The sequence below is a fragment of the Mauremys mutica genome, chromosome 5 (assembly GCF_020497125.1).
Source record: "Mauremys mutica isolate MM-2020 ecotype Southern chromosome 5, ASM2049712v1, whole genome shotgun sequence".
NCBI classification, from domain to species: domain Eukaryota; kingdom Metazoa; phylum Chordata; order Testudines; family Geoemydidae; genus Mauremys; species Mauremys mutica.
Window position 1 is genome coordinate 21413574 of NC_059076.1, and position 12733 is coordinate 21426306.

Sequence of the window (12733 nt, forward strand, 5' to 3'; positions counted from 1 at the left end):
TTAATTACTTATTTTTATCTGCAGGAGGCTCTCATCTTAAACGTCACGACACAGAACACAGAAATCACCTGGCACTGTAGCAAGAATATATCCACTTAGCAAGAAGGGTAATCACAAGGCACACAAAATAGAAGGCAGAGTAATACAAACAACTTTAGAATCAATCGGCTCGTTATTGACTTTCTGTGCTCTGTAAAAGGGTTTCTATGCCTTTTACATAAGTTGGTGTTTACACAGACAGTGCTGAAGAGATATAATGTTCAAGTGTCTCCATAATAATGTATAAATGTTATATTTCTCCCTTCTTTCCTTCCTGGCACATCCACTCAAATAAATGCATATTACCAGAGTAAATAATTATGTACATTTTTCTCCTTTGTAAACTGGATACCATAGTCAGCGCTGGGAAGACAGAAAAGGCCACGTTGTGTTTGCCTCTCTCATGCAAATGACCCCATTGAGTTCAAAATCCTCACAATTTGGCACAGAAAAGCTTTACTTTAGAATGTTTCAGGAACAGCTCTGGATGCATACTTAGAACACTTTAGTATTTAAAAAGATAGTTTCTACTATTAAATTCAGATGTGACTAGGATACATTTAATTAAAATAGAATCTCAGCCAAGGATCACAGACTCAAGACATCTTTCTCCATTGTTGTGCTATTCCCCACGATCTTATGGGAAATTTATTAACAGCCAAGAATCAGGAGGAAATAAACATGTCCTCCTAACTAGAAGGATGAGTTTAGATCTCACAGTGGTCTCCTCTTTGCTGAATAAATCGCCTATGGCATGGATCCAAGCAATTTCTCCTTTTCCTCAGGGCCTGAAGTTGTTTGCTGATCAAAGTCACATGGCCAAAAGCTGGACTCTGGTCTGTCTGTACTTTGACATAAGTAACATGTGAGAAGTGGAAATGTGTCATAAGAGGTGGTGTCTTTCATCAATCACCCTGTGTTTCACGATTTAGAATTCAGATCTCACACAATAAGAACTCAAAGATCTCCCAAGTTAACAAGAGTGACAAAGTTTAAAAAGTGATTTAGCTGCCCTACTTATGGGACCACTGACTGCCAGCACATTATAAATCAACATTGCTCTAAAAGAGGAGCCAGAGGAAAAGTCTTCTCCCACAAAAGCAGAACAGATCTATGCCAGTGATTCATGAATTTTCTGCTCCATTTTCTCCAACAAGCTTCTCTCTTCCATTTTTATCATCAGTGAGGGGACAAACTAATCAAGGACATTCCTCTAGAGGCTTAGTGGTAGACTGTGCTGCATGATAGATACACAGAAAGCTAGGATGTTGGAAGACCTAGCAGTTCACCTATGCAGCCCTGGTAGTTTATTGGAAGTGGGTACTCTGCCTCAAGCAATGACCATCCTCCTCCTATTGTGTTTTCTCCAAACTAGGACCTATGTATTGAGCTGAACTGCCATCCATAGTCTCAGCTCACTAGCACTCCATGCGGATGAGCTCACTTTACGTGTCTTCTCAGAAAGACCTGGGGTTTTGCTTAAATTTAACACCAGGTCTGAGACTATCTAAGCACATTAATTTTGGGAGACACCAAGGGCCTGATCCAAACCCCACTGAAGTCAATGGAAAGACTCCCATTAACGTCAAAGAGCTTTGCATACAGCTCCAAGAGATGTGCCCAAAGTCACTCAGCAAGTCAATGGTAGAACTAGGACCAGAATCCAGATCTTTTCAGAATGGGTATAGTCTGAATTTCTCACACACTACAGTGCCAGCTCAGCTCTGCGCTGTCTCAGGAGGTGAGTGCTGCGGCTGACAATATGGGGAGCAGTTACTTCCCTCCACATCCTAGTTATAATTGGCTCAAGGGTAGGACAAGGTTCCCAGGCAGGACCAATCACAGTCTGACCCAGAGCACACTTGAGTGAGGCTATTCAGATGACAGATTCAACCTCACCCCGAATTAGGACCCAGTTCTACAAGGTTCAGAATGTCAAAGAGAGCCGAGGGTGCTCAGCACCTCAAAGTACCAGGCCCTAAGAGAACGCAAATTTACTCTAACAGCAGTGGAGACAGATGCAAGAGTCGGATCCCTCTTTCCACTGAAGTCAATGGAAATGTTGCCACTGAACACTATGAAAAACAGGATCAGGATTATGAAACATCTTAAAGGCTGTTTGTTTGTTTGTTTAGAAATTTTAGTTCTCATTTCAAAATTAACAATGTTCCTTTAAAAAAAAAAGTTAGGAAAAGAAGTTTCTGAAATGGCAACAATAGTGATCTCCATGCTCTAATGTCCACTATGGGAACCAACTTCTCCTCTCCCAGAAGAGCCTCTGATGAGTCACTCATCATCAGGGAACTCTTGGTTCTTCTCCACTGCATGTTTCATAAACTCTCCGGAGTTTATCAGAAGCAAAAACATTTCTGTTTTTCTAAATTCAACCTCTCCTGTTAGCAAGGGGATAAAAAGAAACAGAAAAGCCCAGCCTGATGGAAAGCTTTAATTAGCCTGGCCCATCATCAGTCTCCGCATGCAGTCTACACAAGCCCAAACCTTATTCATGAGCATATTGATTATTCATATAATTAGAGGACAATGAAACAAGCTGTCCTATACATAGAGGGAGCTCTTTAAATCTACTGTGATGTGAAATAAACATGAAGCTGTCAAAGAAAATAAGCAGAGACAGCCTAACCTAATTTGGTGATGATGATAGCGGTTAGAAAAAGGCTTAGTGCTGTTCCACCTCACTGGGACTTAAATAGTCTGGTGCTGTGCTGTCACACGAGGACAGGGGAAAGGAGTAGAACCCAGGCCCTGAAACAGGAAAGCAGCTACTTCCAATAACTAAACAGAAAGAGCCTACATGTCATTATAATTATAAATACCTTGCCCCTGTGCTCCGAGATCTGTAGCAGCTTCCATCTGAATTCTAGGTGCAGCTTACATTGTTATCGGTATTATTTAATATTCACAATAGTGCCTAGCGGCCCTAGTCAACACTACAGCCCCATTGTGCTGGGCACAGCATACACTACACTCAGCACTCTGAAGAGTTTATAACCTGAGAAGTGGTGCTAGAATGGTTTGGGATCTGGCTAACTTAGGGCCCGATCCAGTGCCCACTGACTACACCGGGCACCAGATCCGGTCTTAGAAACAGTCTCTTTCCTTATGCGATGCTGCTGTAGCTTAGGCATCTCAGCTAACAGTCCCCGGCTTAAATGGAAAGAGATGGTGGCAGGAAGTATTTGGTGAGGGTTCTTTGGCTTTGGAATTTCCCCCCTGCCCTGGTTCACCAGAATCTGGTTTCATGCCCTAGAAGAAAAGTTGTAAAATTCCCCAGTTCACCCAGCCTTATCCACAGGGGATGGGGAAGAAGATAAAGGATCAGGGTACAGTGGCAATGGGAGCCATGCTAATGGTCACAGACGAGGTGTGGTTTTACTATTTATCAGGTGTGTTTTGTATTCTGATGGAGTCAGTATTTATAATATAGATGATATGCCTGGAGCTGGAGATAGGCACAGATGGAAAATCTAAATAAAATAATGGAAATTAAAATTGGAGGAGGTCAGGAGGAGAGGCACTCACATAAGAGCACAAGAACGGCCATATTTGGTCAAACCAAAGGTCCATCTAGCCCGATATCCGACAGTGGCCAATGCCAGGTGCCCCAGAGGAAATGAACGGAACAGGTAATCATCAAGTGATCCATCCCCTGTCGCCCATTCCCAGATTCTGGCAAACAGAGGCCAGGGACACCATTTCTGCCCATCCTTACTAATAGACATTGATGGACCTATTCTCCATGAATTTATCTAGTTCTTTTTTTGAACCTTATTATAGTCTTGGCCTTCACAACATCCTCCAACCTCTGGAACTCTTTGCCAACTGTGCATTGCATGAAGAAATACTTTCTTTTGTTTGCTTTAAACCTGCTGCCTATTAATTCCATTTGGTGACCCCTACTTCTTGTGTTATGAGAAGGCATAAGTAACACTTCTCTATTTACTTTCTCCACACCAGTCATGATTTTATAGGCCTCTATCATATCCCCCCCCCTTAGCCATCTCTTTTCCAAGATGAAAGTCCCAATCTTATTAATCTCTCCTCAGATGGAAGCTGTTTCATATCCCTAATCTTTTTTGTTACCCTTTTCTGAACCTTTTCCAATTCCAGTATATCTTTTTTGAAATGGGGTGACCACATCTGCACTCAGTACTCAAGATGTGGGCGTACCATGGATTTATATAGAGGCAATATGATATTTTCTGTCTTTCTTAATGATTACCAACATTCTGTTTGCTTTCTTGACTGCTGCTGCACACTGAGTGGATGTTTTCAGAAAACTATCCACAATTACTCCAAGATCTCTCTCTTGAATGGTAATAGCTAATTTAGACCCCATCATTTTATATGTATAGTGGGATTATATTTTCCAATGTGCATTACTTTGCATTTATCAACATTGAATTTCTGGGCAATAAAATGGCAGATGTCACCCAGTTTTAGGAGATCTCTTTGTGGAGAAACCAATATTTAAAGACTATATATCAGGTTAGGGTGTTAAAATATAGCTCTTTCTTACATAGCCAAAACTCAGGATCCAAACACCTCTGTCTATGGAGTCTGCTGTCTCTCTAGTCCCTCCCCTTGTTAGGCTGGAGAAATAGAAGACACGTTGTCCTGTTGGATCATTCCTCTGATCTCAGTGCTTCTACCTTTCCCCTTCAGTGAAAGATAACTGGAGCTTGTGGGGGTTGCTGTCAATTTTTCTGCTGATGATCTTCTCAACTGCTGCCTGCTTCAGTGCTCTATATACAGGGCCGGCTCCAGACCCCAGCGCGGCAAGCACGCGCGTGGGGCGGCCCTTTCCCGGGGGGGGCGGCAGGCTGGGCCGGCGGACCTGCCGCAGTCATGCCTGCGGGAGGTCCACCGGAGCCCCGGGACGACCGGACCTGCCGCAGGCATGCCTGCGGGAGGTCCACCGGAGCCCCGGGACGACCGGACCTGCCGCAGGCATGACTGCGGAGGGGGCGCTCATCCCGTGGCTCGGCTGGACCTCCCGCAGGCGTGCCTGCGGCAGCTCAAGCGGAACCGCCGGACCTGCGAACCGTCCGCAGCTGCGGGAGGTCCAGCCGAGCCGCGCGACCAGCGGACCCTCTGCAGTCATGCCCGTGGGAGGTCCGCTGCTCCCGCGGCTCCGGGGCGCCTCCTGCGCATGACTGCTTGGGGCGGCCAAAAAGGTAGAGCCGCCCCTGTCTATATACGTGGTCTGAGGCCAGCACTCATGCAGAGCAGTGGTGCTAAGTTTCAGCCAAAGCAAGGACAACTCGCTAGCTGAAAAGCATTGGAAGAAGTATAGCAGTTTGGAGGAGTACATGAGAGAGGGAGAGGGGTGGAGAGCATACGGAACAATTTGACATTTATAAAAAGCACATGTCCAGTGCTTAAAACCCTATACAGTCATTAACAAACAGAGCTGAATGATTTTTAAAAACATGCCCCCAAAAAACACCACCTCTCTTCACTTCTCCAAAACCTTTGTCATCCCCTAATGAGAGCCCTCCCTCAGAAGAAGCTTCAGAAAACATTATATCTTTGCAGCATACCGTGATCATCATCATCATCAATTTTGGACTCTGGAAGACCAAATAGAGGAAAGAGAATCTGAGCATTCAGGATCCCTCAGCCAGTTTACCCTGCCCAGAGCCTTCTCTAGTTCAGTGCAAGGAGCAGTAAACGTGAGTGCCTACGCTGATCAGGACTGCCTTGGTAACACATGAGGCAAACGGCAAGCTGTACAGGACCCAGGACCCATATCATTTAAGGCTTTGTAGATCAAAAACCAAAAAGGTCTTAAATGTCATTTGAAAATCAACCAGCCACTAGAGCAGATCATAGAGTGTAGGTATAAATATTCTCCTTGAGGGAAATAACAGAATACTGCTGCCCGGTCAACAGTTGGAAGTTCCCAGTAAGCCCATGTAGACTGAACTGCAGTCATTCACTCTTAAGGTTGAGGCGTGCCAGGACTGGGTCTTCTTGGAGTTGGGTTGCTTGGGAATGCAGCCCAAAGCTGGTGGTAAACTCCATCTAAGGCTAAATACTGGCACGAGACCAATAGTCAACAAGTACCGTAAGGGAAAGTTGAAAAGAACTTTGAAGAGTGAGTTCAAGAGGGCGTGAAACCGTTAAGAGGTGCCCATGGATGGTGTGAGGCCGGTAGTGGCCCCCGGCGCGCTGGGACCAGGTCTGCTTGGAGTCGGGTTGCTTGGGAATGCAGCCCAAAGCTGGTGGTAAAATTCTTTCTAATAGCCATCTTGGTGAGATTCAGTCAGACTCTTCCCCAGACAAGCTTTCAGTCTTCCTTGAGCAACAGGGTTCTAGCAAGAGTGTCATCCTGCTGGAAGTCCTTAACCAAAAGGTTAAGGTAGACATGGACACTTTACCTTCAACAATCACAACTGCATCCAGCAATGATAACAGCAGTTATCTGCTTCTCCTTTCCTCACCCTCCCTGCCACCGCATCCATAACCCCCAAAGTTATCTGCATGGGGTTCCATGATTGCGTTGAAAATGACTGATTGAGATACAGTTCATTTCATATGCTACCACTGGTGATATTGTTACAGTATATTCATCATCCTGACACATTCATAATACTTAGACACGCTGCTGTGGTTATTACACTCAATGCTGCTGGATTGTTGGCTGAGTTATAAAGCTTGATATTTCATATTGCCTAGAGAAAAAACAAAGTCTCACCTCTTACATCTCTCACAACTGCCTTCTCTAAGTCCAATGTGTTAGAATGTGTCAAACATGGTGGGCAAGGAGCGAGGAGGTGTTGATATTTTATTTGAATTCAGATTACATTTCCCACTGTGGAGAAGGCAGCTGGGGATGTATATCCATGTGGAGCACAGCCTGCAGATGCTTTAGCTAATTGGCTCTTCGATAGATGCCCTAGTCAAAAGATCCATAAATGACTTTGTGACTCTCCTTCCCACATATTATGATACAAAAGTAAAAGCAACTGAGCAGGGATTTCCAAGGTGGTAGTTTCATGTTCTTAATCCCATACTGAAAATATACAGTTAATCAATGCATTAAGATCTAAACAATATTCAAGGGCAAGGAACAGTTCTAGGCATAGGCTAATCACACTGTAAAACTATGCCACATAAATCCAGTCTGAGCAAGAAGCGGAGACGCAGTGAGCCCATCCCCCTTCTCTCCCTCCTATGCATCTTCACCATCCAAGTCTTGTCAGCTGCAACAGCAGCTGCTCATCTGAAGCAAGGACACCTGAAGCAGCTGGAAATGTTGGCATCCGTTATTAAAATCCTGTTTAAATGTATGGCACCTTTGTAATTTGTCTGCGTGTTCCCAAAACCCTGTGTATGCATTTTCAAGCCTTTTATTTCACGTCTGTGACTCGTTGCACTTTATCTTAGGCATTAGGACGCTCTAACATCTGCCCTGTGTCTGCCCAGCAGAACTTGGTTTCAAACATCTATATCTTGCTGTGAGGTCAGTGAGTAATCAATTTTGTTGAAAACATTTGGAGAGGAAATGAAAAGCTTTTAAAATATTTTAAGTGCAGGCTTTTGGCTGGCAGCCGGAGTCAATGCCTTTCACCCTGGGAGACCAAGCTCCCAATCAAAAAAGTGTAAAATAAGTTGGTTGCTTTCAGTTTAATCCTACTGAAGAGGGCATTTCACCTATTCACAAACACTACGCGATTGGTCACGCTGTACTTTTGATGTTGCCATCATCAAAGAGTCACGGATCCCAAGGCTTTTCAATTAGCTTTTTATAAAAAGGAGTCCGTGACTGTTCCTTCTTGCTTTTGCCGTGCTGTCTCAGCAGAACGAAGACTGTACCAAGTGGCAGCCATAACAGATCTTGTACCAACAATGGCAAGATTGTGTAAAGGGACAGAGAGGCGGCCAGTACTAGACAAATAGCAAATGCAGGGTAGATAGCAGAAAGAAACAAAGTCCATGAGATTCTGTGGGCTAGATTCCTTATTGCTTGTGCGGCACTTTGAGATCATCCGACAGACGGTGCGACAGGAGTACTAGAGTAGTCAAAAAGATACGTTCAGTTGAGTAACAGCAACATCAGAGAGGTGATACAGAATAAGAGCAGAAATAAGAGGACTAAGATGAGAAAGTAGGTAGAAAAAAGCAGAGCATCAAAGAACTAACTTATTTAATGTCTTAGAATGGGGATCTTGGCACAAAGTTAGAGGCACCAGCAACAGAAAAAGATCTGTTCAAAAGGTAGTAATGAGAAACACAGATGCATGTGTTGCTATTTTGCTGATTCAGGAAGATGGAATAGTTAAGTGTGATAAAGCTGCACTTGTGTCAGGAAGAATAATGGAGAGAGAGAAAGATTGTTTGCTGTGTTGTTGTAGCCGTGTCAGCAGAAGCAGAAAGAAGGTTGTTAATGACGACGTGGCCAGATACTACAATGAACACCACAGAAATAACTAAAAATAAACGTGGAGGAGAGCACTCTGCTGTGGCCAGGCTGACATCTAGATCAAAATCAGCACAGATACTGCTTTGTGAAAGGAGATCCAAGAGATGGCAGATTTCAAAGTATTTGTGTCCCTCTCTCAAACAAATAAAAACCTTATGTATTTCTGTAGCATGCAGCTACTTTTCCATTGAATAACTCTCCTGACTTGCAATTGCAGAATATATCCACAGTATTTAGACTGTAGATCCAATTTTTGTCCCAGCCCTTGAAAACAAAAATAGCTGGGGTCCATTTGTAAAACTTTCCCACTAACACGAGTGCAAACCAACAGCTTCCATAGAACATACAACGGCAGACAACAGCCTTATAAAATTAAATTCACTATGTATTGTCCCAATTTTTCTAGAGGCTTTTCCTTAGAAGCATCTCCAGGAAGGAAATCGAATTACATACTCTAGCCTCCAGTTAATAGGATAAGCGATGAAATTCTGGCCTTGCTGGCCAGAATGGATCGGACTTGTGCTTTAGGGGTTAAAAACACCCATTGTGGACTACACAGTGCCTCAATATATTTCTGCCATGCAGTTAATTGCTAAATTATACTGTAGCCCATCGGGTCAAAATAAAAATGCATAAAACTGTTTGGGCTCCTACAGAGAATGTTTATATTATAAGTGCTGCATTTGCACTTTGGATTGCAAAACCTCCTTCTGGACTTCTAATATTCTAGGAAATCTGTAATACAGTTTAAATTAATTAAATTAAACTGAAATCACATATTAGGAATGTGTTAGCCACATCAGATTTGTGTAGAATTGATTTTCTTCATCAACTAAACTTGACAAGAGTGATCCCATTGATTTCTAGAGACTGGCCCCCAACAACAGCAGACTGCTAGCATACCGCTTGGGTTCAAGTGTTGGCTTTTGGTGCTGGAGGTCCCAAATCCAATCCCCTTCAGAATCAGTCACAGTGCCACTGTAGGCGAGCACAGTTCTGTTGAACATGCAGTAAAAGGACCAACTGTGCCTAGAAACAGCCATTTGATAATTCTGAACCCTTTGCACACACTCACCAGCCAGGACAACACATTTTGACCGGACACTCGCTGTGCCTGGAGAGCCTTCTGTGACTCCAGCTGGCGGGAGAATAAGCAATGCAGGACCCTCATTATGGGGAGCCAGTAAAGGGCACCACAAGGGCTTCCAGGAAATAATGTATTTCCTACCTCCTTCCGGAGGCGGGGCCCAGGTACTGAGCTCTCCCTAGGGATGCAGCCAGCAGCACTCTCCACTGTCTCTCACCATTTTTCTGCAGAGGGGAGGGTGGAAGAGGAAGCACTGTCTCCCCCATAACAAGGCATAGCGGGATACTACATTGTGGGTGGGTGGGGAGGGAAGACACCATGCAGGAGAAAGAGACTGGGGGTGGGGGCTGAAAGAGATGGTCAAGTCCAAGCGATGGTAAATATAAGCATGAGGTTTCAAAGCAGCAGGGATGTGCCCCTCTCCCATATTGCCCGTACTCTCATATATCAGAGGCACTCCTTCCTTTGCCATGGTCCATGCTGTCCCCTACCCATCCTGATGTACTGCCACATCGTCACATGGACATGGGACCCACCACACTTGGGCTTCCCCCCTTCTAACCTGACCTACTTTAACCATTGCTCCCTGTGGGCACCAGCAGTTTCCCTGTGAGAGGGAAGCATCACAGTCATTCACATGCAGAGGGGACACCAGCCACCCGGTGCATCACAGAACAAGGCCCTCTGGCAGCGGCGGCTCCAGGCACCAGCACTCCAAGCGCCTGCCTAGGGCAGCAAGCTGCAGGGGGGCACCTGCCAGTCCTTGCAAGGATCTTTGTCTGCTGCCCCTGCCCCTGCTTCACTTAGCAGCTACACGAAGGAAGGAGACACCCCTCCTCATCCTGTGGGGTGCCAGCAAGTAGGCAGGAGAAAAGCGGGTCTCTTTTCCCCCCACAGGATCAGAGCTCCACAACTATGAACATAGCATCAGAAGAGTTTACAAAGCTGTCAATTAAGATTTCCATTGCATTAAGCAATGACATTTCAATTTGAAAATAACACAGTCGCACTCTTCACACCTCTCTGCCTCTTCCATCCGGTTACCAAGATTTCAGTTCAGATTAACTTCTCTTGCTGCAGGGAGGGGCGAACCCAGCTGGAAGTAGCATAGCCATACCGCTGCCCCATAGGTCTATTGGATCACCCAGGAACTGAATATGCAGGAAGCTCTTTGAGGGCAGAAAGTCATTTTGTTCTGTGCTGGTGCAACATTTAACGTAACGGAGTATGGGCCCACGAGTGGGGCTGCTAGAGGCTCCTACAATACAACTAATAAAAGAATAGTTCCAAATTGCCAGCTCCCAAATCTAACTCCCAATCCATTCAGCTCCACATGATGCAAAACCACCACGCCTGGACTCTGTATTCAGCAGCGTATTCCCAGTGCTACTTTAATGGACTGAGCACTGCTCAGAGCCACTCCTTGGTGATATAGCTTCTGAAGCTCATGGCCGTACAGGAAGGTTCATGAAGCAATGTCGTAGGTCTCGGGTTTGCTGGCTAGGCACCTTTCAGGACTGCTCATCATAGGCTGGGGTATCACATGGCACACTGCACTAGAATGACTCTTGAGTGGCAGATGGCAATGTTTTTCCAACATCTTATGATTGGGACATGACACAATACAAGACCTATGAGGATGAGGGCACGGAAAAGATAGATTAGATACAGCATAAAAACAGCTGCTAGGCGGAGATAAAGGAAGAGCAGCTTTCATAATGAGGGCAGTGTCAAATATCACCAAGTAATAAATACGAATTACAATCTCAAACTATTTTGCTGACACAGCACAAGTTTAGCGCCAGCTTTAGCAGGAAGAACCTATTATCTACATAGCCGCTAAAAAAATCAAGTAAACAGTGACAGGACTAAAAAGTCCCTAATGGATAAAAATGAAGGAATAAAGCAAAGTCAAGTCCAGATTGCCAGGACGTAGATTTATATTCTGGCAGTCAGTAGCTTTGGAAAAAAGAGAGCAGGATCATATTAATAAGCACTTAATTGAGTGCCAGTTTCATAATTCTCTTGGTTCATTACCTTGTTCCAGGCTGATTAGGAAATAAATATTTTTCTTACTAATACAACCATAGTAATTTGAGTGCGGTTTTAGAAATTAAGCCACTACATTGCCTCTAATTTTCCCCAAAAAACAATTTAATGCTGGCGAAGGTTTGGATCATCAGCTGCAGAAAATGGAACAGTCTCTCTAAGCAGTCCACAGATTCCCATAATACCCTGCTAATAATAAATAGCTCTGACATAGCACTTTTCATCAGTAGTTTTCCAAGTACTTTATAAAGGAGGTCAGTATTATTATCCCCATTTTACAGATGGCAAAACAGACACATGGAGGGGAAGTGACTTGAGCAAAGTCACACAGCAGGCCAGCACTAGACCCTTCTGAGTCCCTGTCTGGTGCTTTGTTCACTAGGCCACGTTGCCTCAACCCATAATTGGATGAATTACCTCCAAGAATGAGGGAACTTCAGTCTCCATCCCCAAACTGGGCTCTGTCTAGGCCTGTGGGGCACAATTACAATTACATGAGGGTCTAATAGTAAGATTTCTGCAGTGTATGAGGGGTCCAGATAGTTGCTCCCTTTCCAGCCAACTTGCCTGGACTTTTGCTATAACGTCCCCGTCTCCAGAAACCCACCATCCATTCCAAGGCTGAAGGGCTAGAACGCAGATCTTTCTGCCTGTCTGTACTTGTTTGACACACTATCTGTGAACCCTTTGGGTCCCATGTATGTGCTCTGCATTTAAAATGTGTGTGAGGGCAGTAGAATAGTTACATCCTTATCTAGTTCTTCCAGGTATTTAGCGTTTCTGGAAGCTGATGAGGATTAATCCATTTTCTTCCGCACTGAGCCCCAGAGAGCATCTTGCAAAGGGGAAAAAAAGTATCCTGCCATCTTCCCCAAGTACTTGCTGCAGAAAGAAATTGGCTAATACTGGTCTGGGTTGAATCCCCAAAGTGGCATAGTTTTCCAAAGAGAAAGGAAGAAAATATCCTCCAGTCAGCATAGCAGTGTCTATGAATGTCAGGTGGGTGTAGGGATTTTTTTTTTTTTAATAGTTTTCTGTCATGGTACTGATTAGTTCAGGGCCTCAAAGTGTGATCTATCATAGATGACTTACTGGCTCATTATTGCAACTGC

General features: G+C 44.5%; 1 protein-coding gene across 1 annotated transcript in view; it reads right to left on the reverse strand.

Annotated features, from left to right (window-relative positions):
- Positions 1-12733, reverse strand: part of RASGEF1B (RasGEF domain family member 1B) — a 470215-nt gene that overhangs the window by 430820 nt on the left and 26662 nt on the right. The window lies entirely within an intron of this gene.